This window comes from Hesperophylax consimilis, unplaced genomic scaffold (assembly GCF_061612785.1).
Source record: "Hesperophylax consimilis isolate HC1 unplaced genomic scaffold, BYU_Hcon_1.0 scaffold_266, whole genome shotgun sequence".
NCBI lineage: Eukaryota > Metazoa > Arthropoda > Insecta > Trichoptera > Limnephilidae > Hesperophylax > Hesperophylax consimilis.
In genome coordinates, this window is record NW_028301456.1 from 1 (window position 1) to 7,500 (window position 7,500).

General features: G+C 40.2%; 1 pseudogene; it reads right to left on the bottom strand.

Moving 5' to 3' along the window:
- On the bottom strand, positions 1-1,154 carry LOC149408460 (small subunit ribosomal RNA; annotated as a pseudogene; the record flags this gene model as incomplete).
- Positions 1,155-7,500: the final 6,346 nt, after the last annotated feature.

Here is a 7,500-nt window from a genome sequence, read left to right on the forward strand (position 1 = left end):
TCGGGCTCCGCGGGGGGAGTATGGTTGCAAAGATGAAACTTCGGCGGATCGCTGGCTGGCATCATTTATGGTTAGAACTACAGCGGTATCTAATCGCCTTCGAACCTCTAACTTTCGTTCTTGATTAATGAAAACACCTTTGGCAAATGCTTTCGCTTTAGTCCGTCTTGCGACGATCCAAGAATTTCACCTCTAACGTCTCAATACGAATGCCCCCAGTCGTCCCTATTAATCATTACCTCTGGTATCAGAAAGCCAACAAAACAGAACCGAGGTCCTATTCTATTATTCCATGCGTACAATATTCAGGCAAGTGTTAGCCCGCTTTGAGCACTCTAATTTGTTCAAAGTAAACAGCCGCGACGGCCCGCCTCGGTGCGCGGCCGACCGTGAGGCCGACCGACACACGCCGGCGGTGGACGCACCGGCGAGAAGCCCCGCAGACGTGCCTGTCGTACCGCATTCGGTAGACCGACACCGCAGGACACAATTTCAACTACGAGCTTTTTAACCGCAACAACTTTAGTATATGCTATTGGAGCTGGAATTACCGCGGCTGCTGGCACCAGACTTGCCCTCCAATGGATCCTCATTAAAGGATTTAAAGTGTAATCATTCCGATCACGAGGCCTCGGACGAGTCCCGTATCGTTATTTTTCGTCACTACCTCCCCGTGCCGGGAGTGGGTAATTTGCGCGCCTGCTGCCTTCCGTGGATGTGGTAGCCGTTTCTCAGGCTCCCTCTCCGGAATCGAACCCTGATTCCCCGTTACCCGTGACAACCATGGTAGTCGCATAAACTACCATCGACAGTTGATAAGGCAGACATTTGAAAGATGCGTCGCCGGTGCTAGACCGTGCGATCAGCTCAAAGTTATCTAGAGTCATCTCGAATGGCGACGGACGGGGCGCGAACCCCGCCGCCGATTGGTTTTTGATCTAATAAAAGCATTCCTCCCGTTACCGGTCAGAACCTCGTTTGCATGTATTAGCTCTAGAATTGCCACAGTTATCCAAGTAAACCGTGTACGATCTAAGGAACCAAAACTGATATATTGAGCCATTCGCGGTTTCACCTTAATTCGGCTTTTACTGAGACTTGCATGGCTTAGTCTTTGAGACAAGCATATGATTACTGGCAGGATCAACCAGGGAGCTGCACCACCGTCGGAGGGTTTTTAATCCTCCGAACGACAGAGGCCCGCCCTCGCGTAGAGGGCGCGGACAACACGGCGTTAAAGAACACGCGACGGAGTCACCCGCACGAGTCACGCTCATTATGCGTACCGCTATATTCTCCCGCTCGGCGACCGTCGCTAGACGAAAGCTCCGCGGGAAAATTTTTGCTTCAAACGAAGAAAGCGCGCGTAGGACGGCTCCCGCCCGAGAGAGAGAGACCGCACCCGCGACGACGCTATCGTCCGATTTATAATTCCCATTCGTAAAACGTGTACACCGAAAGCGCACGCCTTTGGCGAGGCAACAGTGAGACGGGGATAAAATCCTCCGCCTTTGCTTTTGAAAATTCTGCTCGCGCGGAACTCCAGAGTCAAAACATGAGCGCGAACGCCGCGCAGAAGCGGGCGTCACGTAGTTTCTCGCAAATAACACCGCCGACACGACCGATAGGCCGCCGCAGTTTGCGAACGCCGTGCATCGAGAGCCCGCCACACTCGGCGGGCACAAAGCTGTGCCGGGTCGCGTTCTCGCTCGGGACGGCGCCGAGCGCGATGCGCCCGCTCCGACCCCTCGAAGGCGCGCAGGCGGCCGGGCCGTCGGGCCTCGGGCGGCTCGCGAAACCGGGCACAAGGCGCTCGGTCTCGGTAAATAAATTTACTCTCGTCACTTACTTTCGTATTCGCATTTTGGAAATTTTAAATTATTTCATTTAATCGATGATACCGACCGACCGTTCCCGGTGAGTTTAAAAAAACTTAATACAGAGGTACGTAGTTATTTCAAATTTACACAATAAGAACATATTTCAAATAAAAATAAAAACTTAACATAGATATAATAATAATAATAATAAATAACTAACATAACTAACTAAATATATAACTAACAGATCGAGCGATTAGTCATAATAGAACCGATATAGTTTTACATGACAAAATTTTTAAAAATAACTTATATCATCGATGTCGCTATTCCGAATTCCTGTAATATTCAAAAATCTGTTAGTGAAAAAATAAGAAAATACACAGATTTAGGAAATGAGAAAAAAAGAATTTGGCATTCTCAGACTATAAAAATATTACCATTCGTTATTTCGGCTACCGGCATTATACCTAGCTCTCTTATTAAAAATTTAGGCGTATTAGATCTATCAAAAAATTTATATATAAAGATGCAAAAGTCGGTCATTTTGAATACATGTAGGATAACAAAAGATTTTTTTAAATGTTTATGTTGAGGGATCTGTAGGATTTATTTATAGGCCCCGTTAGGAGTTCTACCGAGCCGAACCCTCCGATATGAAAATATCTGGAGTCGGTGAATTATTTTCCCATTTGATCTCTGTTGAGTTGACGTGTTGTTCTTGTATTGTTTTGTATTTATTTTACTTTTTTAAATTTAAATTCCATTGACAAAGATCAATTTTTTGCTAATAAGTATTGGCAAAAAATTTTTATTGGCATAAAATTATATTGGCAGAAGATTTTATTGGCATCAAATTTTATTGGCAGAAAATTTTATTGGCCTAAAATTTTATTGGCATAAAATTATATTGGCAGAAAATTTTATTGGCATCAAATTTTATTGGCATCAAATTTTATTGGCAGAAAATTTTATTGGCATAAATTTAATGGCAAAAATTTTTGTCAATTTATCTATTTGCAAAAATTGTAATCGCACCTAACCTGACCTGACCTAACCTAACCTAACCTAACCTAACCTAACCTAACCTAACCTAACCTAACCTAACCTAACCTAACCTAACCTAACCTAACCTAACCTAACCTAACCTAACCTAACCTAACCTAACCCAACCTAACCTAACCTAACCTAACCAAACCTAACCTAACCTAACCTAACCAAACCTAACTTAACCTAACCTAACCTAACCTAACCTAACCTAACCTAACCTAACCTAACCAAACCTAACCTAACCTAACCTAACCTAACCTAACCTAACCTAACCTAACCTAACCTAACCTAACCTAACCTAACCTAACCTAACCTAACCTACACTAACCCAACCTAACCTAACCTAACCTAACCTAACCTAACCTAACCTAACCTAACCTAACCTAACCTAACCTAACCTAACCTAACCTAACCTAACCTAACCTAACCTAACCTAACCTAACCTAACCTAACCTAACCTAACCTGATACATAAAGTAAATTCACCCGGCACCCACAAGACTAGGCAACATTTTAGAATTGTTATATTATATCATTTATTCTGTTGAGTTAAAAAAAAAAGAAAACTTAATAGACGACATTGAAATTAAATCAAATAAATTCATATTTACACGTACATTTTTTAAAAATATATTCAATTAAAAATTAACATTTTTACCTCTACAAGAGTCCAAAAACACTCGTCTGTGAAGTGTAAAAAAATAATAATAAAATTTTACTTTTAAAACATATGTAAATAGGAGAAAAAAAAAATCATAACAAAACATATAAAGTGAAGAGATTTTTGTATATTTATACATAAGTACATACATACATACATACATACATACATACATAGTAAGAAAACGATTTTAAAAGGGATTCGAATAAAACAAATTCACCGACTATTACAGACCGCGATGCGCCCGCTCCGACTCCTCGACTGCGCTCAGACGGACGCCCGGGCGGTCGGGCCTCTCGCGGAACCGGCCGCAGTAGCGCGAGCCGCGTCGCCTCATCTCCGGCCGTCTGCCCGACTGCTCACGCTCGGTCTCGAAAAAATAAATTTACCCTCGTCGCTCACGTCTTCTCACTATCGAAATGTTAAATTATACATACATACATACATACATACATACATACATACATACATACATACATGATAAGAAAACTAAAAAATAAACATTTTCACACTGAGGGCCATTAAGTGCGGCCCGTTTACTCCCGCCGTTTACCCGCGGCTACCACCCGAAATGAGATCCTCTCAGCTCCGCTCCGGTCCCAATGCTCCCGTAACATTTAAATTTTTTATTCTACGCTGCAAGAATGACGTTCCGAATTAGATTCCGAAATAAAAATCTATAAAAATAAATAAATTACAATTTCACATTGAGGGCCATTAAGTGCGGCCCGTTTACTCCCGCCGTTTACCCGCGGCTATCATCCGAAATGAGATCTTGTCAGCTCCGGTCCCAATGCTCCCGAAACCTTTAAATTTAATATTCTACACTAAGAATGGCGTTCCGAATTAGATTCTGAAATAAAATACGTCAAAAAAAAAGTTTTTTTTTTTTTTTTTTCTTTTAAATCACACCGTGCCCGGGGCAAATGGCGTCATCGGGTGCGTCGCAGTTACTCCCGCCGTCCACCCGCGGCCGCTACTCGATATCAGATCCCACTCATCGCCGGCCCCGCTGCACCGAACCGCGGCTAAATTTATTATTCTACACTAAAAATGACGTTATGAGTTCGATTCTGAAATTTAAAAAAAATAAATATTTTATTTTTAAATAAGAAAATTTTGAAAACACTTTGAGGGCCGTTAAGTGCGTTCCAGTTACTCCCGCGCTTTACCCGCGCCCGCCGCTCTGAATTGCATTCCCTCACCTCCTGACGAAAATGATTTATTTAATTTATTAATTATCGAAGACAATATTACCGATTTCTAAACGAAAATCTGAAACAGAAAAATCAGAAAAGGATACGGTCACATCTAGGACTGATTTTTTTTTTTTTTATTATTTTGGTGATTTTTCTCTTTCAGATTTTCTTTTAGAATTCGCTAATATTATCTTCGATAATTAAATATTACAATATTAGGTTTTACTCAGTAAAGTTATTCCAAAAAATAAATAATTACTATTATTATTATTTATAATTTTTATTCACACATAAATATGACACTTAGGTACACAGCATAAGAAGAATAATAACAAAAAACCTAATTTTCCCCGAAACCGCTACGCCATCTATCGTCTACAATGTTTTGAACTCATCAAAAGACGAAAAAAAAGAAGAAAGGTTTGTGAATTGATTTCTTTTTTCGATATCATACTACAAGTCGTAAGTTGGGTTTCTATATTATATTGATCGGCGACCGGATAAATCATCAAAATGATAATTCATCACATATTTAAAAAGTTATGTAAAGTCATGGAAAGTGATGAATCAAAAACTTTTTTTTACTGGGTTAAGTAGGTTAGGTTAGGTCAGGTTAGGTTAGGTTGGGTTAGGTTAGGTTAGGTTAGGTAAGGTTAGGTTAGGTTAGGTTTAAACAAATCATCGTTTTTAATGATTCTATATCACTTTTTAAAAGTGTGTTGAACAGTCACCGTGTTGAGTTAGCATGGAACCATATTGATCATAAATTTTATATATAATCATAATACATAGGGCGACTGAAGAAAGCCACACTAAGTTTATCGAAAACCGCCACGAGTGTCGATGAAATAAATAAATAAATAAATTAATTAAAATTAAAAGAAAATCGATAAATGCAATCAGGTTGCATGATAAATCACCACAATGACAACAGAACACACATTGAAAAAGTGATATGAAGTCATTAAAAGTGATGAAACAAAAATTGGGTTAAATACTTATACTCGTAACCTATTCAACCTAGTTTTTGTTTCATCACTTTTCATGACCTCACATCGCCGTTTAAAGGTTTGTTGAATTTTGATTTTGACGATTTATCCGGTCACTAACCCCTAACCTAACCAGAATACGGGACACGTCTCCATCGTCTTTTTTTTTTCGAAAATTCGGTTAAAAAAAAAAAATAACATTCTGGAGGAGAACCACCACTTTCTTGCCCTGTTTTAGGTACTGACAGTACCCCTTCAGAGCAACAACTCGGAAACTGCTTTTAAATTTAACTGAAACTGTAATGAAACATTCTTTATGGGCATTCTGGTAATCATGTACCGCTTCTGTTGCGGTTATCATCTGGGCTCGCTCCACATGAATTAACATACACTTTACGCATTGAAAGAGTCCATAAATTTTTTTTAAGGTTTTTTTATTCTCGCGGCTCTATGGACGTTACCCTTGGCTTTACCCATCGATTTATATATTAGGCATGACCAATTACCACTCCCTAGAGACAAGTAGAGGTATTGCTTTGCTTAAATATTTTTTTCAACTAATAAACGATCACTTATCTAATAATGATATACTGGCCCAATTATTTTTTTTTTGTACCAGAGTCTCACTCTCGAGGACGTCATAACAATGACGTCTTCTATATAGTAGAGCGAGCCGCACTAATTTATTTATAAACTCACGAGAGCTACGTGCTTTTTGAATGCGGTAGATAAAAAAATAGATTTTTATTTTTTGTGTCCTATAGCGCATTTGCGAGATTTTTGGAATTGCATATACACTGCATAAATGGTACAATTATGGCTATTTTACTTGTAATTGTTATAAATAAATGTACAAATTATATAAATAAATACATACCTAACCCCCGTTTCTTATTTTCGGCATTCGGAGTGGTTGAGGGTGCAATGGCAAGGCCATTTCCTGGTTATCAGCTGAAAACGGGATACGCCGAGCAGTATCTTGTTCTGATCCAACTTCACTGTCCGAGTCAATGGTCAATTGTTCCCTGTGGGACTTCCTTTTTAGAGGGTCAAGCAGTAGGCGATGTGGAGGAAATTAGTTCATGAATCTTTTTCATAAGGTTTTTTTCACGGTCCCCCAAAGGATCTCCAGGATTCCTGGTGGAGCCATCGGAATCCTCCGACGAAACCGGAACAGACGCCATTTACACTGAAAAATGTCAAGACAATTGAAGAAAAGTCAAAATTAAAAGTAAAAAAACGTTTTGGAGCAAATTGTATGTATGTAACATTTCAATGTTAACTTTTTTTTCTAATTTCTAAATTTTAAAAAAGGGACATATGGGAATGTGGTAAATCCGCGCGATAACTTCACAATCGGAGGACGAGGCGTTCGGCCACCTAGAGAGAGTCACAGTTACTACCGCCGCTAATCCGCTTTAAAAAAAAAAATCGCATAAAAAAAGCCCCCGAGGCACACTCCATTCGAGTGTCCCTCGGTGGGTGTTGTGAAAAGAATGTACGTACGTACGTATGTATGTATGTATGTATGTATGTAACATTTCAATGTTAACTTTTTTTTTCTTTTCCGTTCGTGAAACTCTCAAACACGCTAAAACCGTCACGAGTGCCGGGGACTTTGAAAAAAAAAAAATTGCAAAAAAAAAGCGCGAACGAACGCGCGCACAAGCGTAGAGGACGGGGGCGCGTCACGTTTCACACGTGACACGCTCCGTCGTCCGTACGCTTGTACGACACGCTCGCTCGCGCTAGGCCGCAAACAGCAGCAGCATGGGGGGGCCG